Raw genomic sequence first — 23,540 nt, 5'->3', positions numbered from 1 at the left:
GTGTTCTGTGTCCTGGAACTTGGCATCTTTCACACCGTGGGCAGCCCTGTGCCTGTGCCTTCACTGGTCCAGGGCACTGGGTGGGGGACCCAGGCCACCCCACGGAGCAAGGAAGCAGAGACTAACAGGGAGCCTTGGGAGGACGCGGGTTCAGCCTCCGATCCCTGCCTCTTGTGCCCTGTGCTACCCAGCACTGCATCCTGCCCATGCCTGGCTTCCCCTCCGCGTCCGGCTGGGCGCTCTGTCCTCGCCTGTCCCGGCGACCCTCGGTATTACCGAGAGAAGACGAAGGCGCGAGGGACTGAGCAGACCCTGCTCCCCCGACGGCGCTCCGTTGGCTTTGATGGCTGCAGAAGTTCCGCTTGGGATTTTTTTCTGGCAAAATTCCCAGAGAGCAGGGTTTATCTAAATGGGCTAATATGCAGCATTTGCAAATAATTATTAATAGATGTTTGCGTTTTCATTCTTTCTGAGCACGGCTGTGGGGCGATTCTGTAATTCAAGTGGGGAGCGGAGTGTGACCGCCTGCCCGCGCCGCTCTTCCCCGGCTCTCCGCAGTCGGATCTCGAGTCCTGGGCTTCTCCCTTCCCCCACCCTCCACAACCAGCATGGAGCAGCGAGGGCATGCTCCGCCTTCCCCAGGTACCAGACGCAACTCACCGGAGGCCTGCTTGGTCACGGCTTGTCACCTCCCACCTGCAGGTGCCTCTCGTTGTATCCCAGCCCTTTTAAATTTTTTTAAAATTTTGAGACATGGTCTCCCTAAGTTGCTCAGGCTGGCCTTGAGCTTGCAATCCTCCTGCCTCAGCCTCCAGAATAGCTAGCATGACTGGTGTGCACCACTGCACCTGGGTCTTCCTGCGGCTTCCTGAGGACTCCCTCCCTCGCTTCCTTTGAGTTTCTGCTTGACTGTTCCTCACCAAGCAGGCTTCCTCCATCATCCGTCCAGGACCCAACCCACATTCCCACATCGTGTCTATGGGGTTGAATTAATATGTGTTGCTTTCTCTAAACAAGGCTGTCAGTTCTATAGGGTCATTATCGAATATACATACTGTGCATATGTTCATGGCAAGGGCCCTCAAATACATCAGTTTCACATCTGCCCTGGCCATTCTATGTGAAATTGATATACAGTAGTTCAGAACGTAAAGACATGTGGTTACCTCTTGTTTTATCACTTAATTTTTAAGGTTCTGCAGATGGATCCAGGGCCTCACACATGCTAGGAAAAGCCTTTACCACTCAGCTACATCTTCAGCCCTTTTGCAGTTTTATTTTGAGACAAGTTTTCCCTAAATTGCCCAGTTTAGCTTTGCGCTCATGATCCTTCTGCCTCAGCCTCCTGAGTAGCTGGGGTTATGGGCATGCACCACAGCACCTGACTAATTGCTTTCACTTTTAAAGCATCTGGTTAGAAACATTAATAAAAGTTCACAAGCTGGGCGCAGCCTGTAATTCCAGCATTTGGGAGGCTGAGGCAGGAGGATCACCATGAGTTTGAAGTCAACATAGACTACACAGTGAGTTTAAAACCAGCCTGAGCTGCATAGCAGGACCCTGTCTCAGAACACCAAAGCAGGGGAAAGTTGGCAAAAGGGGAATAAATAAACAAGTGAACTAGATGCAGCCAGATGCACAGATGGTCAGAATAGGGAGGGAAGTAAGAAGGTGCTGGTGGAGTCCCGTCCACTCCAGGATCCTTAGTCCTGGAAAAAGTTGTATCGGGCGAATCTACTGGAAAAGGGAGTCCAGACTTCATAGGGAGCCTTGAGCTGGGGAGCAGGGGCTGAGATTCAACTCAGATTTTGTCCCATTAAAGAGACCCACACTCTACGAGCCTAAAATACCTGTTAATTGTGCTTAACAAAACTGAACAATTGCAAAGAGGCTCAAACTCTTGGAGTTAACAGAGAGAGAATCCACAGTTGTCATTCTGCGTACGCTTCCTCTGCCAGCTGCACTGCGTGGCAAAGCCACGGAACAGCTTTCGTTTCCTCTTTGACTTTTGTGAACTTTTGTGACTTTTGTGAACCAAGTAAGTTCTTTTGTGTTTCCCTACATGGTGTTTCCCTACATTTTAAATTATTTCCATTTTATCTCCTTTTCTCTCTCTCTCTCTTTTATTTTTGTGATACTAGAGGTTGAGCCCAGGACTTTCACACTGAGTTCCATCCCCAGACCTTTTCTATTTTTTAAGATAGGGTCTTTGTAAGCCGGTAAGTTGCCCAGGCTGGCTTTGAACTCATGACCCTCCTGCCTCAACCTCCTGAGTAGTTGGGATTTCAAGTAGATACCTTGGAACCCTGCAGTTCATCCTCCTTCGAAGTAATCACTGTGGTCATGCGCTGAGTGTCGCCTCTGACTCTTAGGGTTTAGATGTGGGGTGCCCCCTCCCCCGCAAAGCCGAGCATGATCAGGGGCCAGACCTTGGAAGGCGACTGGATCATGGGGCTCATCGCTGACTTGCTGTGGCCAGCCGAGGCCTGGTGGGAAGAGGTGGTCACTCAGGGTTGACCTGGCCGCTTTGATCTCCCTCCCCGCTCCTCCCGCCGCTCTCTGCTTCCTATCCACCATGAGGTGAGCAGCTTTGTCTCTTCCAGGTCCCTCTGCCATGCTGTTCCTTCTTTGTTGTATTTATTCATTTTTATTTGTTCGTTTTTGAAACAGGGTCTCGCTATGTAGTTCAGGCTGGCTTTGAACTCATGGCAATCCTCCTGCCTCAGCCTCCCATATGCTGGGATTATAGGTGTGCACTACCAGGCCCAGCTTCTAGGCAGTTCTTCTTTGGAGCCAGCTGACCATGGGCTGAAACCTGAGCCAAATAAACCTCTCCTTCTTTAAACTGTGGGTGTTAGGTATTTTGCCTCAGCATTGAGAAAAGTGACTAATTCAACCACTGTTCACCAGTCTCACCTCACAACTCCTCACTGGGCAGCCACACCCCCTGCATGCCTTGGGCTGTCCGGCGGCACCGTCTCTGACTTCATGAGATCCCACTGTGGCTCGCAAAGATTTCCAATGTTCGTGTGGCCAGGGATTCCCATTGTCCTGGACGGTGCTGTGAAACTCCAAAGAACCATCTGGGGTCATAGACGAACATCCATGAACAGGCCGAGCCCATGGCTTCCATGCACTGCCAGTGCAGTTCAGCTACAGCGGTACCAATGCTTGCAACCTGGCTGCAGCTAGAATCGAGGACGGAACCTATGGCCAGAGCCATGGGAGGAATTACGTTTGTGAACTGAGGCACCACTGTATCTAGCTAAGGGAGCCTAGAATGAATGCCAAGCCCATGAGGAGCTGTTTATATAAGACATGTCTGCACTGTAATGCCATCTGCGTGAAAAATAAAAACACAAAGAGGAATACAAATAAAACAAAATAGCCACAGTGTTTGTGTTAAGGTAGCTATGGGGAAATGGCTTTAAGTTGTTTTAAATGTAAAAATTACCTTTGAGAAATATTTAAACACAAGTTATGAGAAATGTAAAGAAAAGGCTCAGACTTATTTGGGAGGAGGGAAGTCTCCTTGGTGACTAAAAATGACTTTCAGCTGGGCTGCGGGGAGCTTCGACTTTTACTCCCAGCTACTTTGGATGGTGAGGCAGGAGAACTGCTTGAGCCCATGAGTTTGAGACCAGCCTGGGCGACCAAGTGAGACCTTGTCTTAAAGAACAAAAATCAAAGCAAACAAATAAAAGAAACAAGTGAGGTGGAGCTCATCTGTGATCTAAGCACTCTGGGAGGCTGAGTCAGGAGATGGCAGTTCAAGCCTGGCTTGGGCAATTTAGTGAGTTAGCAAGGCTCTGTCTCAAAATTTGAAATAAAAAGGGGCTGAAGACATGCTCAGTGGGCTGGCCTTGTGTTCAACCCTAGTACATTTTTTAAAAAAGAAAAGAAAAAGAAAAAGACTTTCATCACTAAAGAGCCATTTGGAAGCAACATGGCCAACGCCAGCACGCAGGCTGTGAGCCTGCACAACACCACCGGCCTGTCCACACCGTCATCTGCCCGCTGTGTACAGGGACGCGCTGAGACCTGAGAGGCCCAGCCCAGCCGTGGAAAGCACCTTGGGCCCGCATAGGCCTTTTCCGTTGAGCGTGGTCCACTAGGGAACTGTGGGTTTCTTTCTCTTGACACTGTTCTGAGGCGTGGTCTCTGATGGGTGCCTGGGTCTGGGGGTTGAGAGGCTGCGGCATGGGGTGGAAGCATTTCTGTCACACAGCACACAAGTGACTCCAGGGAGGGCAGTGAAGGGACAGAGTGAAGTCTTGTGTCCAGCCGGGGGCTGGCCAGGTCAGCTCCATGGGACGGGCAGCCCGCACCGGGCCCCGGTGATCATAAAGCAGCCACGGAGCCTGCCTCCCACAGCTGCAGCCCAGCAGGCAGCGGAGGAAGCTGAGGATAGGGAGGGTCATGTGATGGGTTGGGGTCGTGCAGCAGACACAGTCTGGGGACATCATTACACTGTGCTGTCACTGTTTCCTGTCCCAGGAGGGGCTTGACAGTTTGACTCACGGTTGTGGTGCTCAGAGGTGCAGAGCAGGGTAGCTCTAGGTGGGTGCTGGACAATAGATACACAGGCCATGTTGCAATTAACTTAAAATTGAAATAGCCACATTAAAAAGGATTTTTAAAAGAGTTGAAGTTAGGTTTTGTTGTTGTTTTTTTTAATTTTCTGGGTTTTTTTTTTTTTTGGATAGGTAGTCTCTGTTGCCCAGGCTGGGCTCAAGTGATCCTCCTGCCTCAGCTTCCCAAATAGCTGGGACTACAGGCCTGTGCTACCATGCCCACGTTAGCTTTAATAACACATTTTATTTAACCCAATATATAGAGAATATTACCATCACCATATGGAATGAATATAAAAATTATTAAGGAGATATTTCGCTCTTTTGTATGTAGCCTTTGAAATCTGGAGTGAGGCTTACAGCTGTATCTCTATTCAGACAGTCACATGTCCAGCGTTCAGTGGCCAAGTGTGGTGGCCGAGCGTGGTTTGTGGCTACATTTCAGATAGCTTAGGTCCAAATCTTTTGATAAGAATTTGGAGTCATTTTTGATTGCCAGTAAGGTGCAGATAGGACATGTATTGGGGGTACTGACAGGTACTTAAGTTTTATCTTGTAAGTCCCTTCAAAGGAAAGAAGGAAGGGAAGGAGGAAGAGAGGGTGGAAGGAAGGGATGGAAGGAAAGAAAAAAATGAAAGATAAGAGGAAAGAATGGAAGGGAGGGAGGGAAGAAGGATGGGAAAAAAGAAGGAAGGGATTTATGTCCTTGTGCCTAAGGTTTTGCAGTAGCTAGCAAAATCTGTGTAACTCCATTGTCTTAGTTTGGGCTTCTAAAAGCAGAAATGTGAGCAAGAATTTGAATGTGGAAGGGGAGATCCCGGAACACAGATTTTTTTTAAAAAGGCAGACAAACAAGTTACCCTTCCAAGCAACTGGGATGCAGTATCAGTGCTGACCTCCGGGGGCAGCATGGAGCACACTCATGAGAGTGACAATATCCGGAGAGCTGGGGTATTTAGCCACCACTTCCACGGCAACCCCAGGGTTCCGCAATAACCCTGGACCACCAACTTTTTTTTTTGTTTCTTTGCTTTTTTGTCGGGGGGGGCGATAAGGTCTCACTATGTAGATCAGGCTGGTCTTGAACTCACTATGTAGCCCAGGCCAGCCTCGAACTCACTGTGCTAGGACCACCAACTTGTGATTGATGGGGTTTCCTAGCAACCCTGGCCCTTAGAAAGCTGAGGTGTCAGGGAACATTCATTCCCTTGTGCCCAAGCCCACTGAGAGGACACTGTCTGCCAGAGAAAGTCCCCTAGGGGTCAGCAGGGGAATCAGGAGAAGCCTGCAAGGTCGGCCAAACCTGTGACACACCTACCTTCTGATCACTATAAAGTATCACCACAAGCCCTATTAGTTAAGGTTCTCTGGAGGAGCAGAATTAGCATAAAATACAGATAATTATAGAAAGAGGTTTATGAGGCAGGCTTACAGGATCAGCGAGGGAAGAGTCCCAGTGGCTGACGGCAGATCAGAGGCAGAAGACTCCCAAATGGCTGTCTGCATGCTGAAGAGCCAGACGGTCCAGTAGCAACCCAAGGTTAAAGACCCGGAACTCACTATAGAATTACCGGTATGAGTCTATGTTGGACGGCTGAAGGAACCTGAGACTAACGTCCAAACGCAAACGCAAGACTGCATTTCTTCGAAAAAGGGCAACAATAGGCTAGGTGTGGTGGCGCATGCCTGTAATCCCAGCATTCGGGAAGCTGAGGCAGGAGGATCACTGCAAGTTCGAGGCCAGCCTGGGCTACAAAGTGAGTTCCAGGCCAGCCTGAACTGCCTAGTGAAACCCTGTTTCAAAAAGACAAACAACAGCAAAACACAAAAACAAAAAACAAAAACAAACCAAAAAAGGAGACATTTTCTTCTCCTTTCCTTTCTTTATTTCAGCCAGGCTGCAAGCCTATTGGTTGGTACCACCTACAACTGGTTGGGTCTTTCCTCCTGACTTGCTGATCTACCCGTCAATCAACCAGAGCGGCGCCCTGCGCTTCGCCACTCCGCTAGGCAGTTATCCCTCGAATCAAGTTGACATAGCGCAATGAACCATCATACAAGCTCTGGTGAACTTTAAGTCCATTAACACTGTCACAGCCTCGCTGCCATTTGGGATGTGAGAAGATTGAGCTGTTGTCCCAGTGATGGAAAAGGCAGCTCTGAAAGGGCCTGACAGCTGTACGCATACATTTACATGTCACCTTGCAAATGCTGGCGTCCTGTGTGTGCCGTGGCCAAGCCTCCTTCTCCTGCCGGGTTCTCTGTTGCAAGTGCCCCTCCCACACCATTTTAGTCACTGGACAAAACAGAAAGAAATAAAATGAGTAAGTGCACATTTTCTGGGGGACCTGATGCCGCTCGGATTCTAACAAGACGTCAGGATCGCTTGTCCCTGCCACTGACTGTGGCCCCAGTCCCTCTCTGTTCCCTACTGTGAAATCATTTGTATTGGCTTCTGCTTTATCCTTTGAATCCTCTTGAAAATATTAGCAAACTATTGTATACGTTCATGTATCTCTGTCCTTTTCTTGCATAGAGACAGCGTGGCACCTGCATATCTCTGCAGTCTGCCCTGTTTGTTTCCTGAAGATTTAGGTTTTTCTGTGTTGACCCCGCTCTGTTGCTGAGGTTGGGATGGCAGGAGGGCCCTTGAGGCCCTGGGATTCAAAGCACTGTAAAGGCCCTGAGGTGACTTTACAAGAGGCTAAGTTCTTGGAGGTGAGCTTCATAAAGTGAATGTGTGAACTGCGTGATGCCTTGCTAGCTGGAACTTTGCTGACCCCGGAGAGTCTGCCTCTCTGCCACGAGCCAGTTCCTAGAGGGAGTGAATAATGTAGCCCGGAGTGTGCTGTGCAAATGCAAACCCCACCCAAACCTGACGCCCCAAGCCCTGAGTTACTGCGATCTCATCACCCCTCGACCCAAACACTAGGAGCAGCCTCTGCGTCCTGGAATTTCCTAACATAATTCAAACAAACCGGTCCTAAGCCCGCCTGCCCGCCTCGCCTGTTCCTCGCTGCGGACTTCCGCCGAGGCTCTGGGCTCCTCTGCCTCCTCATGGGCCCCACGCTGCCCTGTGTGGCCCTGCTCGGTAGGGCACGCGGCCTCTTCCTGGGTCCTGTATGTGACAAACTCCTCATCACCCATGGCAGTCACTTCCTGATCTGTAGCCTTGCCATACCCGAGGAGCAACAGGGGCTACATTTGAAATTAATAAAGATCCAAGGCAGTGTGGCTGTCCCATCATCCCTGCACCCTCCCAGCCTCACCTCCTGTTGCTCTCAGCCTTTGTCTTAGTCACTTGCTTGTCGCTGACACACAACACCCGACACCCACAGTGGAAGGAGGTGAGGTTGGCACAGCTCTTTTAGATGTTTCCATCCCCAGACGGCAGGCTCCAAAGGAAACAGCAAGGGTCCGGCGGAAGGAAGCCGCTCATGCCGTGGTGGCCAGGAAGCAGACAGAGCAGAGAGAACCCAGGGAGAGAGCTAAAGCCTTCTGGGTCAGGCTCCAGTGCCCCATGTCCAGTCCTCTGCCGAGAGCAGTGCCTCTGAGTGTACGAGGCTCTGGGCGACAGCTAGGAAGCACAGTGCCCTGCAAGCTGAGTCTCTTCGCTGGTGCTCACACATAGCCGGCTCCATCCGCACAGCTCTTTGTTCTCGCTGTTTCCTCTGCCTCCAATTCTCCTTCCCAGGGTAACCTGCATGTTTGTTCCCGTGCTTCTTCAAGTCTGTTCTCATGTTACCTTCTCAGAGAACTCTTTTCCAAAATAGCAGCCCTCTTCTGAGCCCCTAGCCATTCCATTTTTCTTCTTAAAACTATTTCTAGCAACCTCTGATAAATCTACCCAAGTTTATTCATTTTTGAGATCATCTAGGAACAAAGGCCCAGGATTTTTAGCTGGGCAAATAGTTGTTTGTTTGTTTGTTTGTTTTTTTTTGATACTGGGAATTGAACTCAGGGCCTTGCGCTTGCCAGGCAGGCGCTTGTGCTGCTGAGCTATGAGCTTGTGTCCCTGGCCCCTTAAGTTTATTCATTTTAAAATGGTTTCTGTGCCTACAAATGTGATTTTCTCGAGAATGGGTGATTATTTGTTCTGTTCACCGCTATGTCCTCGAAGCCCAGGACAGGACTTGATGTACAGTACACGCTCAACATGCATCTGTGAAGGGATGAACGAAAGAGCTGATCATTTTTGCCAAGTGTTCCAGGCAAAGTAAGGTGCTTGATTCTACCATTCCTACATTTACCTTCAGGTGAGGGGAAACTTGTTATTTTGTAAGTTGTAGAAACACTGCTCTGTTCTTATTCAAGGAGAACCAAGACCAGAGTTTGTAAAAGCAGATGTAGTTCAGTTGATTAAATTTCCCTTGCTAACTTCTCAGGATACACATGAATATATAAGTGAGCATTTAATCAAGCTCCTGACTTACCAGCAGGGTTTGATGCTGCATATAATTTATAATTGCCTTAGAATATAGTAGCTTGAGTACTTTTATTTCCATAATTAAGTGCAAGCGTCTTGCTGCAATGTGAATCAAGAATATCTTAAATACTTTGCATGAAAAGATAAAAACCTTTTTCCTTTTGGAGAAATTATAAACGAACAGAGAATAGAATGATAACCTACCACCTTCAGTAATCACCCAGTCATGGTCCTCCTCCTATTCCTCTATCCCAACATTTAACATAACCTCAATTTTCAAATTTAAAGCAAACTTTTACTTTGCCTTAACATAACCTTGGAGGTTTGTTAAAGCAAGTGCCAGACATCACATGGTGTCATCTGTAAATATTTAAATATGTACTGCTGCTGTGGAGAGGGGTATGATGGTTCCTGGAAAAAAAGGGAAATTAAGCATGCGGTTAAAGTGTGGGCTACTAACTTGGCTTCTGGGTGTCTACTCCGAAGAAATGAGAGCACGGACTAGAAGTGACTGTCCAGAAGTATTCGCCGTAGACAAAACATGGAGGCATCGGAGGTGCCCATCAAGGGAAGGACAGAAGCAAAAGAGTCTCATGCAGCCTTAGAATAAAACTTCGGCATGTGCTATGATGCAAATGAACCATGAGGAGAAGATGCTCAGTCCCAGCTGGGCGTGGTGGTGCACGCCTGTAATCCCAGCACCCAGGAGGCTGAGGCAGGAGGATCATTGCGAGTTCAAGACCAGCCTGGGCTACAGAGTGAGCTCAAGGCCAGCCTGAACTGCATAGCAAGACCCTGTCTCAAAAAGACAAAAAAAGAGGGGGCTGGGGATTTAGCTCAGCGGCAAAAGCGCCTGCCTGGCAAGCGCAAGGTCGTAAGTTCGGTTCCCGGTTCCAGAGAAAAACAAAACAAACAAACAAACAAAAAACAAAAAAGACAAAAAAAGAAAAGAAAAGAAAGAAAAAGAAAAGAAAAGATACTCAGTACAGTAAAAAGACACAGAGGGTAACTGCTGAATGGTCCTACTTTCAGGCCATCCCTGGAGTGTCAGATCTGGAGCGAAATGACACAGTGGGTGCGGGGTGGAGGAGGAAGCTCAGGAGTGTGTGTTCCACGAGGACAGAGCTCCGATCTGGGGCACAGGGAAGGTTCTGGGGATGGACGCTTGACTTGTTCCACCTTTAGCTGCATCTGCCACTGGGTGCCACCCCAGCGCTCCCCCAGCTTGCATGACATCACCCCAACTTTCCCTTCACCTTCTGAAGATGCTTCTCAGCCTCCGCTCTCTGGTGGTTGTTCATACTGGCTCTTCCGTCTGTCCACCCACACCCAAGGCTTTTGTTACTGGGCAGTCACTTCCTGTGGCTGCTGTGAAGTTACCCAAAACTAGGTAGTTTATAGTGGCAGATACTTGTCACTTGTGGTTCTTTTTTTTTTTTTTTTGAGACAGGATCTCACTATGCAATTCAGGCTGGCCTTGAACTCACTATGTAGCCCAGGCTGGCCTCAAACTTGCAGTGATCCGCCTGCCTCAGCCTCCTAAGTGCTGGGATAATAAGCATGTGCCACCATGCCCAGCTGTCACATGGTTCTGGAGATCAGAAGTCCCACATAGGTGACAGCAGGGTGGCACGCCCTCCAGGGGACTCTTGGGAGAACCTATTCCATTTCCCTACCCTCGCTCTAGTGCTGCCTGGCTCTTGGTCTTCCTGACTGGTCGCTGTGTCCCTTCAGTTGCTGCCTCTGTTCTCTGAGGCTTTCCTTTTCTGCCTGGTGCAAGGACCTAAGATCACCACCTGGATCATCCGGATGAGCTCATCTCAAGATTGTTAACCTGATTGCATCTGCAAAGCCATTTTTTCCCCCAAAGACAGTCACCCCCAGGTTCTGGAAATTAGCATATGCCTGGGTAATAACATTATTATAATAGTATAATGAAATGTTCAAATAAGTTGTCAATATCTTGGCAAACAACCACGACTTACCATCCTAAATTTTGCCTGGGTTTTTTGTTTTGTTTTGTTTTGTTTTTGGGTACTGGGGATCGAACTCAGGATCTTGCGCTTGCCAGGCAGGCACTTGTGTTGCTGAGCTATATCCCCAGTCCTGCCTAGGTTTGTGAAAGTATCGTTCTCACTTGACACCTCCTCCAGGAAGCCTTCCTGACTCTGCTACTTACACCCACCTCCCTCTCTCAGCTCTGTGTGACGTGGAACAGTTTATTGCTTAATGACATAAGCACCGAGGTGTCATATTAGTGAAGAAGCCCTATAAAAGTGTCCCCAGGGCTGGGGTGTGCCTGAGGGTGAGAGCATTCCTAACATAGGCAAGGCTCTGCTTTAATCCCCAGCACCCTCCAAAAATGGTTGCTCGCATACCATAAAGCCTTTCAAGTAAGGCTTGACGCTGACCAGTTGCTCAGTTGTTAGCTTGATTTGGATAACCGGGTGGAGTCACTGGCATCAGAATCATAGTCTTAGTTATTCTGAGGCTGGTGCTCTATTAGTTTTCTATTACTGTAACAAAATGCCCAAGGCTGAGCAAGTTCATCAGTTTTAGCTACGACAATGAAATACTTGAGTTGAGATAAGAGTTTTGAGGATTCATGGCTTTGGAAATTCCATCTGCGATCAGACGCTCCATTACGTGGCACTGGGAAGGCAGCAGCTCGCGGCAGGGAAAACTGCGTTGCCTCGTGGCCAGAGGGGAAAAGGGACTGAGGAGAGCTTGGCCCCTCCAGTACACACCCCAAAGACCAGGAATCCCGCCGCAAGGCTCCATCGCCCAAATGGTGTCCTGCAGGGGCCAAGCCTGGAACACGGGGCCTCTGGGGACAACTTCATGAAGAAAAGAGGTACTGAGGTCACGGTCCTAGAGGTTCTGGGGGACACCATCCATCATGAGATCCTGGAGGCATCGCGCATGAGCCAGGAAGCCAGCACGGGGGAGGGGCCGGCTTGCTCTTCCACCATTGCTCTCCTGTAGGAACTCCTAGGGCTCCCACGCAAAGTACCTTCCTTTCTCTCAAAGCAGTGACCCGGATGACGCCCCACGAAGCTCCCCCTCCTGAAGCCGCACCACACCTCTCAGTGTGGTCGCAGTGAAGATCAAGCCCCTAGCATGTGGACCGTGCGGGATGAACCTAGACTCTGTCCCAACCGCAGCAGACACCGCAGGAAGAGACGCTGGAACCCGTGAATTATAGAGTGGGCTGTGCTGCAGACACTTCCTTCTCACCTACCCAAAATGTCCTCCCAGGTCAAAGGGGTCCTCCGCTCCACCCTGTTCCCACTCTGGTCTCACAGAGCCCTGGCCATCCGGCGCTATGCTGCGTCCTGTGCGGGAAGGAAGAGCAGTCCACAAAGAAATGAGCATGTGGCGTCCGGCAGAACTCTCTAGAAATGTCCTTTATCTATGCCAGCCAGAGAGGCAGCTGCTAGACACAGCTGGCTTTCTGAGTCCTAGACATGTGCCGGTGTGCTGGAGGAACCCGATTTTACATTTTGTTTAATGCCATGTGTTCCTGAAAATAGGACCTACCTGGGAAATAATCACCTTGAAAACTAGAGCTCAAAACCGCAGCCCCAGTCAGAGCATTCCTGTCTTACCTGCGGTCGCTATCCTCTTGCTTGGTGGCTACTCTGTACGGCAGGTGAGGCAAGGATAGGCTCAAAGGGGCTGGGATTTTTGATCTGTAGTTTTCAAGGCTGGCTATTTTCTCGGTAGCCTTATTTTGGGAGAAACGGGGTGTTACTAGCCTCTTGTGGCTAATGGCTGCACTCAGGCACTGTGTTAGAGACGCCTACTGGAAATGTACTTCTCTGCTCTGAGAATGAGAGCCTTCCTTTTCCTCGGGGAGCTCATTGGCCAGCACTAGTCACATGACCCTGCAAACCAGGAGACAAGGAAATGCTGTCTATACCCTGGACTGCTTGGGCAGAACTTGAAGAATTTAGCGAACAGCTCTAATGCTTATCTAAGAGTGTAAGTCTTTTGGGGTCCAGAAAAGAGACAAACGGGCTCTTCTTATTTTAGAAATGCTGGATTTTACATCTTGAATGCAAGTGTCAAAATGTTTGCTTCCTGATGCTATTTTTCAGAAATAGTCACATGTTTCCTATTTTGTATCCTCTTTGACAACTTTGCTACTTCTCCATAAAGGAGTTGAATCTGTACCTTTTTTTTTTTTTTCAATTTGTATTTTGTTGTTAGCACATGTCTCTAATACATAATGATTACATTCCTTATAGGGATTTGGTACAAGTACATAACACATCTCATAAAAGAAACTATCTGATATTTAACTTCATCTGTCTGATTTATTTCACTTAGCATTATGATCTCAAAGTGCATCCATTTTCTTGCAAATAACTCAAATTTATCCTTCTTTATGGCACAGTAGTACTCCATTGTGTATAAATTTCACACCTTCTTTACCCATTCATCTGTTGATGGACATATGTCACTTCCAAAAGTTAGCTGTTGTCAGTTGTACTGATATAAACATGAGTATTCATCCATCACTATGGTATGATGTCTTTCTTTCTTTCAAGGAGATACCTAGAAGGGAAATAGCTGGGCCAAGTGGAATTTCTAGTTTTAGTTTAGAAATCTCCATGTTGATTTCCATAGTGGTTGTCCTAGTTTACATTCCTATCCACAATGTAGATGGGTTCCTTTTTCCCCAGAGTCTTGCCAGCATTTGCTATTATTTAGTTTCTTGATGATAGTCATTCTTTCTGGGGTAAGATAGATTCTTAGTGTGGTTTCAATTTATATTTCTTTAATGGCCAGAGATGATGAACATTTTTTTATGCATTTATTGGCCCTTTGTACTTTTCCTTCTGAGAAGTGTCTATTCATTTCAGTTGCTCATTTTTTGATTGGATCTTTTATTTCACGGGTGGGGTCTAATTTCTGGAGTTCTTTATATTGGAATATCTATTCTTTTACCTGGAACCTTGGTGAGTCTTTGAGACTGATCTAACAAAGTATGAAAGAATTTCTGATTTCTGACTCCAAGGCGCAGTCATAAAAAGGATGCGGCTTCTCTCTGGCTTTGTCCCTGAGTCATGAGCCTTTGAAGTCCTGAGCTGGTATAAGAGAAGTTCACCTCCCTGAAGTTGCCCTGAGGGGATCCCATGTGGAGAGGCCATGTGAAGGTAGAGATGGATGCTCAAGAAACCCAGGTGATGGCATCTTTGCAGCCTTGGTGCTGGCCTTGTGCGTGGGGAAGCCTTTCCCAGAACTCCAGTTCCTAATACTATCAGATTGCACTTGTGTGAAATCCTCAAGTGAGAACTACCTAGTTGAAACTGATTGGCCCCAAAACCCATAAAATATAATAATAAATTCGTGTTGCTATTTTATGTCAGTAGGTTTGGGTTTTCCCCCACCCAGCAACAGATAACTAGAAAACCTGTCATACATCCTTTCTAAGAAAGGTACTGGGGGATGTGCTCCACCACAATAATGGAGTAAACCAAGAAAGAGGGAGACATGGGACCCTAGAATAAAAGGCTCCAACAAGGACAGACAAAGGGGATTTTCTTGGTTGTGATAGAGACTCCAGGATGAATTCTGTGTGCCAGAGAGCGGGCAACTTGTTCAACCAAGAAAGGTCAGTTCTAGATAAGTAACACTGGTAGAGTAACTGCTAAAGACATTAGAGTCAAATTCATGATAGGTTCCTAGGAAACTAAGAAAAAATTAAAATTAAGACAATAGTTAGCCCTAAAGGAGCTAGAATTTTCAAATGGAAGAAAGTGTGGTCATAGTTTTTTCACAGCATCACTATAAATAGCCTTTGCTTGTGCACGCTGCTATAAACACAGAATCTTTCTGGCTTTGTGGTAGAACAGTATGGGGCAGATGTGAGTGTTGGAGGGTAGTAGAGGGGCTGGGTGGAGGAAAGAGAAAGGCTCCACCCTCTAGTGGAAGTTAATAATTATTGCCCGTTAAGCAGCCTGGCACTTAGACAGGTAGCACTTTGTTGCTGCTTCTATTGTAATTCTCCCTGGTATTGCTGTTGGCCATTTCCTACTGCTACTTAAACGCTTACAGGTGTGCATTTTGCTTCTCCAAATTAATTATAGTCTCTTGGATAGTGAATGCGGGTCCATCTCTTTTGCTGTGCTTACGCTCGTATGTCACACACAACGTACAACTGGCTGGAGAACTCAGTGGAATAAAATGATAATGTTGGAAAAAAGTAATGCCTAACCCTGGAAAATGAAAAAGTGTCTAAAAGAAGTAAGTTAATTAACAACTTGGTCCTAAATAGTAAAATAATCAGCTAAAATGTGTGGCAGTGGGTGGCTATTAGGAGGGGGCCTCTGAGGAGGAGGAGAGAGGGCTGCTGCTTGGTGCAGGCATCTGGTAAACCAGTTATGGTTTCATTTCCTGAGGCATCCCCTCGCTGACTCTTCCTCCATAACACTCAGCACCTCCCAACAGAGTCTGCTTATGCATTTTCCTTTTTTATTCTGTGCATTCTCTGCTTCAGCCCCGTAACCACAGGGATTTTTGCCTGCCTTGGTCTGTGCCTACAAAACCACCTGGTGCATAGCAGGTACTCAGCAACATGAAGGGAGGCATGAGGGCACCTTAAGCACATATGACTTTTTAGTGACATATGTTCAACTTATTATTTGACTGAAATTTCAGACTTACCCACAAGTTGTACAAATAGCACAAAGAATCCCTGTATATCCTCAGTCCAGGTTCCTCCGTGGTAACATTTTACCCCTTGCATTTATTCTCTCCCTCCTTTCCCCTCTCTTTGTCACCCCGCTTGCGCCCCTGAGAGCCATTTATACATGTGGTGGCCATTGAGCCCTGTACACTTAATTGTGTTTATTGAACAGGGCGTTCCCTTGTGTAACATCTTAGTCACTTGCTGTTGCTGGGACAAAATACCTGACATACACAACTCAGAAGAAAAGGATTTATTCTGGCTCCTGGGGTCACCCGCTTGTCTGACAGAATGCGCTAGCTAGAGTTCCTTCCATGTTTCTCAGGCTGGGGGTGTGGTGCAGAGGGGAGAGGCCTTGGGTTGGATCCTCAGCACCAGGGGAGAGGGAATGAAATTGGCCCCCAGGAGCTACTTGTCCCTGTGAAAATCACCCTTCTCTCTCAGCATTTCCTTTTTTTTTTGGTACTGGGAATTGAACTCAAGACCTTGCACTTGCCAGGCAGGTGTTTATGCCACTGAGCTGTATCCCCAGCCCCCTAGCATTTCCTGATAGCCTTCCCATGTTTTCTTTTTATTATTTTTTATTAGTCCATGTTTGCTGGACATAACGCTCTCACCCTGTGTGGAGTTGGTCCACAGGCAGGACACATCCCTGTTCCCATTTTCATCCCCTTTTCCTCCGCTCCCTCCAGCTCTTCATCCCCTTCCCGTTTGAGGACGATCTATCCCCCTACTTCCTACCACCTATCTTTCGTTTTGCTCTTTACTTACATTCCAGGCTCCTTGTATAAGAGAAACCATGCAATATTTAACCTCGTGCGTCTGATTTATTTCACTTAACATTTTGGCCTCAAGTGTAAACTGGTACAACCACTGTGGAAATCAGTATGGAGAGTCCTCAAAAACAAAAACAAAAACAAAAAACTGAAACTGGAAATTCCATTTGACCCAGCTATTCCCCTTTAAGGTATCTTTCTGACAGAGCTAAAGACATTGTATTGTACAGTTCTTGCATGTTTTCATGTTCTTGCATATTTTCATAGACCAAATGGTTTGTCTATTCAACCTTGAACAAAATAACAACTAAAAACTCAAGATTGTATCCTGTCCTGAGATTATGGCTTTCAAATACCATTCTCCAATCCAAGGGCCCAGCTCCTCAGAGAAATGGCTAGTTCCATGGCCAGGCAGGGAAGATGATCCTGGAAGATCTTGTGCATCCAAGAAGTAGGGAAGTAATTTAAAAACAAAAACATGAATCCATGTGAAAGGGACACAGGAGCCAACAGTTAAAGCTGGAATTCTCAAGCAACAAACTAAATCACTTATCATCAGATGAGCCAGGCATGGTGGCACACACCTGTAATTCCAGCACTCAGAAGGCTAAGGCAGGAGAATCACCAGCCTGGGCAACATAGTGAGACCCTGCCAAAAAAAAGAGAAAAAAGAAAAAAAGGAGAAAAAGCCCCTCCTAAATCAGGTGATAACTCACAGAATAAACATATACAAATACATATGTGCATACACAGAATCACTGCATAAATGAATGAGGCAAAAGAGCTCAATCTTCTTTACAAAAGAATCGTGAAGCATATATGATCACTCCGATAGCCCGGGGAGTGGGCTCCAAGACCACCCCGCCTTGGACACTCAAATCCAAAGATGCCCAAGTCCCTGCTATGGAAGGCGATTTGCACGGACCTTACACACACTCCCATGCAGACCTAGGTATCTGTAGATAATACAAGGTAACTGCTGTGCAAAGAGTTGTCATTTCCGAAGATTAGAGAGGAAAAGGGAAACATAATAACTACACAGGGTAGAGTCCTGGCAGACTCAAGCGGAATCAAGCCAGTAGGGTTAACGTCACCAGCAAGAGGTGATGTGGGCCTTGTGCAGCCTGGACAGGAGGCGAAGGAGAGGGTGTCTCATACCTGCGGTCCCCTCAGCTCAGACCTATGGCAAAGCACCAGGTCGATATGCCTGAGAGTTGCCATGGTTGCAAGAAACAGGGACAGAGAGCATCACAGGCTGGGAGAGATGGAGGACACCAGCCAGTTCAGCACTGTGGAGTAGCCTGAGTTTGGTCCCAAGACCAAAAGGCTGTTGATGGCAGCACCCAGGGCTGGTTTCTCAGTTTCAGTGAATGTGCTCGGGAGATGTAAGCGGTGCGCTGTGGGAAGGGCATGCCAGTGCTCTCCTGAGCTAGCTTTTCAAGCTTTCCATGCATCTAAAGTGACTCCAAATGAAAAGGGATGGTTAAGAAATTAAAAGTGAGCCATTAGTGAATCAATCTAGCCACTGTATCCACAGATTTAGTTCTCAGGTCTGGAAAAGTGAGCTACTATCCTCCCCGGCTGCCTCTCTGTCTGTCTGTCTGTCTGTCTGTCTGTCTCTCACTCACTCTCTCTTTCCCCATGCTAAGAATGGAATCCAGGCCTTATGCATGTTAGGCAAATGCTCAGCCCATGAGCTACAACTCCAGCCCCAAAGTAGGGTTATTTTAAAAAAATCTCTCTAGGTGTGGTGGTGCACACCTTTAATCCCAGCACTCAGGAGGCTGAAACAGGAGGATTGTTGTGGGTTCAAGGCAAGCCTGATCTGCATAGTGAGACTCTGTCTCAGAAAACCAAACCAAACCAAACCAAAATAAAACGAACACAAAGAAACAAACAAGAAAAAACCTGCTCATCACCAGCTCCTAACTGTGCATGCGTCACACGCCAGTCACAGCCAAGGGCTTGCCTGCTTGACCCTCTGTAGGGCAAGACGTCCTCTCTGCTTTACTTGGAGAAGCTGAAGCTCAGAGGTGGGAGGCACCACTGTTCGAAAGGCAGCGCATCAAAGAAGAGCTAGAGTAGTTAGGATCTGAACCCTGGTCTGGGTCCAGGGTTAGCCTCGCCTCATTTAGTCTTCCAAGTTTGTAGTATACAGTGTTGCCTTGTCATGAAGCCTGGGGTGACACCCACATTTCATTTTTCTAGGATAAGAGTCCTGCCATGCTGCCCAGGCTGGCCCTGAATTCCTGCATTCAAGCAACCCTCCTGCCTCCGTCTCCCAAGTAGCTGGGAGTATAGGTGCCCAGCTTTACATTCTGTTTTACTTATTTATTTATTTTTTTATTCATATTTTTTTGGTTTTTCTCCGGTACCGGGAACCAAACTCACGACCTTACACTTGCCAGGCAGGCGCTTTGCCGCTGAGCTAAATCCCCAGCCCCCATTCTGTTTCTTGATTCGCTCTTGGGTGCTTCCGTTGTGGCCCTCAGATGCCTGCATTAGCAGACTTGGTTTTTCATTTTTGTCCCCCACCTCCCAAGGATCTTGGTACTCACTGCTTGCAGATATCCAGCCCGGCAGGCAAAGACCAAGCGCCTCTGGCTTGGCCTTCCTTGCCAACCCAACATGCCTGGATTCGCTGGCAATTGTTTTAAAAGTCAAACAAATGCGATTTGCAGTTAGGTATTGGGGGGCATTTATTTCAGAGATCCTAGCTCTGTTCAATTGAATAACATCCGTGAAGCTGGTGTAGTAGTGAAGCTGCTGATTGGTAAATGAAGCCCCCAGCTGGCAGATATATTAAAGATTAGGGCCAGGGGCTAGTCCTGGTTTCCGGCCATCTGCTGCGAAGCTGCTTCTGTCTGCAATGCTAATGGGAGTCTACATCTTTCTACCTGGGAGTCCACATGGGTAATTTGGGCAAGCAGGGAGGTCACTGTGAAGATTTCTTGCGGGGGGAGTTGCTCATTTATTCCTATTTCCTAGGTGATAGGTGAGTTTCCAGTATTAGAGAGTCATACCTTTGTCTACAAGAGAGGTTTGTTCTTGACCAAGTGAACCTGCGAGGATGATATACTTGAAGCCTAGCACACTTTAGGGACAGTGAGGCCAGTTCTTTCTGGAAAAGAGGTATTGTGCACTTGGAGAGTTGGAGGATTTGAGAAGATTCCAAAGAAGGGGTGGAGAACCCTGACACATCAGACCATAGCCAGGCAAACTTAGGGATTACTCCCCCCCGCCTTTTAAATTTTGAGACAAGGGCTTGCTAAGTTGTTATGTTGCCTAGGCTGCAGTGGAACTCGGGATCCTCCCGCCTCAGCCTCCCAGAGACGTGCCACCACGCCTGGCAGAAGTCAGAGTTTGCAACATTTTGCAGGCTGATATGCAGCCAGGGGTCTGGGTTTTTTTTTTTTTTTTTTTTTTTTTTGTTTGTTTTTCTCCGGTACCGGGAACCAAACTCATGACCTTGCGCTTGCCAGGCAGGCGCTTTTGCCGCTGAGCTAAATCCCCAGCCCCGGTCTGGGTTTGTTGTACAGACATGGTCAAAAGAGAATTCTTGCAGAGTGCTGCCATCGGTGGCGGTGCCCAGGCCCCACGCCCAGCAGCATTACAAACACTTTTTTAATTCAGATGCAGACAAAAACCACAGGCGTCAGTTGTGCACAGCTCATTTTTACAAAATGACTTATAAAATTCACAAAAGGAGTGTGCTCTGGCCCTCCCCTATGGCCCACACAGAGACACGGCCAGAAGGTCCTGTGGCCTCTCTCCACCCTCAAAGGATGCCACTGTGACTTAGCTTCCATTGGACCAGTTTTGAATTTAAAAAATTTTTTTAGTAGTGTATGTCTGCAATACTTACTAAATACACTCATTGTGGGGAGCTGGAACACGTGCCTATGGCATCTTGATTCTTTTCAGTTCACTTTCCCTTCCCCACCCACCAGCCTCCCCCAACCCCTTCCCATCACCCCCATCCCCACAGAGTCTATCTGTTTCCTCTCATCTTTTATTTTTCTCTTTAAATACTTATACTTTGGGTTTCTTATATAAGAGAAACCATGTGATATTCAAGCTTGTGTGTCTGATTTATTTCACTTAAAATTATGTCTCAAAGTTCATCCATTTTCCTACAAATGACTCAAGTTTATTCTTCTTTATGGCAGAGTAGTACTCCATTGAATGTACATACCACATTTTCTTTATCCATTCATCTGCTGATGGACAGATAGACCATTTCCAAGATTCAGCTCTTATGAGCTGTGCTGCTATAACATGGGTATGCATGGGTCACTGTAATATGGAGCCTTTAACTCTTTCAGGAGGGTACCTAGAAAGGGAATAGCTGGGTCAATTTCTAGTTTTTGTTTTCTGAGGCATCTCCATACTGATCTCCAGAGTGGTTGTACCAGTTTACATTCATTCAATTTTTTCTTTTTTTTTTTGTTGTTTATCACATTCACTCTATATAAGAAGAATTACACATCACATTGTATCCTAGGTTTAGCTTCTCAGGTTCACCCTGGTGTCCATGACAGTCACATAGCTGCACACCACCTCCGTTCTTGTGTCAGAAGCCCTCATATCACCCCCAGGGCACACCCCCCCATCTTGCATGTGGGATATTTTGCTGTTCAGCCAGTACAAACAGTGCTGTGCATTCTAGGGCGGGACTTTCTGAGGCCACATTTCGTCCCTCCTCCTAGATTGGCTCCCTGGAGGGGCACGGGATATTTAAGTGTTCAGTGTTGGTAGAGATGGCTGAGCTGAAGCCAGGGGCAGCGGCACACACCTGTCATTCCAGCACTCCAGGAGGCTGAGTCAGGAGGATTCTGAGTTCAACTTAGTGAGAGCTTGTTTCGTAAATAAATAGGCTGGGGCGTAGCTCAGGGCAAAGGGCCTGCGTTCCATCCCAGGGGTGTAGGGGAGGAACGAGAAGGGAAGGAATCTTGCAGGCACTGCCCAAGGGATAAAACCCAGCCGTCCTGGTGGCAGGGGCACAGCAGCAGAGTTACAAGTTCACCTTCTGCAGAGCGCAGAGCGTTCTCCAGTGGTGGCTCTGCGGCCGCACGCTCGATGGCTTCCTGTTCCCTATCAGCTATCGCTTGTGTCCAAAACAGTATCAGGTACTGAAATCCTTGCCATTTGGTGACTGCTTCAGCCTCCATTCCCCACGTGAATCCCACACACCCGTCTCACAGCTTTAACCGGGCTGGGTCCAATCATTTTGTCTGTATCTTGACAAATTAGAAAGTCTTTTTTTATTTTTGGTACTGGGGATTGAACCCAATGCCTTTGCACTGTGCCCCATCCCCAGCCCTTTTATTTTTTGAGACAGGAACCTTGTCTCAAAAACTTCATCGTGGGGAGCTGGAACACGTGCCTATGGCACCTTGATTCTTTTCAGTTCACTTCCCCCTCCCCATCCACCAGCCTCCCCGACCCCTGCCCATCACCCCCATCCCCACAGAGTCTATCTGTTTCCTCTCATCTCGCTGAGATGCTAAATTGCCCAGGCTGAGCTAGAATTTGTGATCTTCCTGCCTCAGCCTCCCAAGTGCCAATATGACAGATGTGCACCACTCTTCCTAGCTTGTTAAGTTAGAAAATCTTACAGTTGCTGTAGCTATGGGGAACCGATATATAAAGATATCTTTCCAGAATGTTCCAATCTCAAATGCTGATGTGCGTGAGGGCTGGCTTCGAAAGCCTTCATGCCCTTCCTCCCCTCCCCTCCTCCAGCCCTGCCGTCCAGTCTATATGTGTTTTGTGAACCTTAGTGATTTGGGAGAGAGTCTGACATTTCATAAACCTGAAGGTGTGCATTCCCTCTGCACCCAGAAATTCCACACCGAGGGCTATTCCTATGGGCCTGCGTGCTCACGTGCACAGAGTGTCTGAGTTAATAATGGTCAGTAGACCCTTTAAGTTTAGTAAACTGCACAACAGAAAAAGCAAAACGTGCTTGTGCGGTGCTGGAGCTCAGCCCGCGCGCGCAGCACAGAGCACCAGGACGCCCCCCTCTTGCCCACCAGGACCGGATTAGTTAGTTGCGTTGGGGGAGTTCAGATTGGGCCCGCTGGGGTCTCAAAGCTGGGATAAACCCTTCTTCCAGCCTCCGGAGCCGCGGAATTTGCAACTTTCACAGAAGTAACCTCCAACCACGCTCCTATCTTTCAAAAAACTGACTTTTGCTAAACAGACCAAAATGTGCTCAGCGCTTCACGCACTGCACCTCTCTGAGTGCGAATCCCCTTCTTCAAGTTTTCCTCGCTTCCTTCCTCCACGCCAGGCTTCGGACGGCGCTAAGGAGCCCAGCGGGGACTCAGGTTTGTCCTGGGGGCGCAGAACTCTGTCCCAACAACCCCCAGCCTGGCGACCCCGCGGTCCCTGTCCGCTGCGCCCGCGGCCCGGCGCCCCCTCGCGATTGGCCGCGGCCGTCACGTGCGTGCTGGGTGGGTCCTTTTGCCTCCCACTCGGAGCCGCGCTGGCCAGCGGTGCGGACCTTTGCGCCCGTTTTCCCCCCTTTCCTTGCTCTTCTCGCACCTCTCCATCCACACCAGTCTTATTTTAGCAAAACTCGGAGGAGGAGGAGGAGGGGGAAGAGGAGAAGGAGGAGAAGGAGGAGGAGGAGGAGCAGGAGGCGGCGGCATCTGGGGGTGGGGGTGCCAGGCGCTGCAGCACCCGAGCATCTCCGGAGCGCGCACCCCCTCCTTCCCCTCCCCGCCCCCCCAGCCTTGGGAATTTTCAGGATTTCATTGCTGCAATTGAACCCCAAGACGAGGCGCCGCCGAGCGCCACGCAACGCGCACGCACCCCCTTCCCAGCGGAAGAGGCAGCTGCGGGTGATTCAGGAAGAAAAAAAAAAATTTTTTTTTAAACAGGACCCTGCGTTTGGAAACCTCCCCGTGCGCCCTGGGGAGCGAGCCCCAGCCTCTCCTCCTCCTCCCCTTCTCTCTCTCCTTCCTCTCCTTTTACTGGGGGGAGGTGGCTAGAGATCTCCGTATTTTCCAGGTCTAGGAAAGTCAAGGCAAATTGAAGAAGGGATTTTTTTTTTTTTTTTTTTT

The 23,540-nt window shown here is 48.1% G+C and overlaps 1 protein-coding gene across 1 annotated transcript in view; it reads left to right on the top strand.

The window, feature by feature from the left end:
- The window catches only part of Cacna1a (calcium channel, voltage-dependent, P/Q type, alpha 1A subunit), a gene marked incomplete in the record, with an annotated part of 274,976 nt that overhangs the window by 32,703 nt on the left and 218,733 nt on the right, over positions 1-23,540 (top strand).

Source organism: Chinchilla lanigera, unplaced genomic scaffold, assembly GCF_000276665.1.
Source record: "Chinchilla lanigera isolate Chin_1 unplaced genomic scaffold, ChiLan1.0 scaffold00014, whole genome shotgun sequence".
Lineage (NCBI taxonomy): Eukaryota > Metazoa > Chordata > Mammalia > Rodentia > Chinchillidae > Chinchilla > Chinchilla lanigera.
The sequence above is the reverse complement of the archived record's forward strand: the minus strand, read 5'-3'. Positions and strand labels throughout refer to the sequence as shown.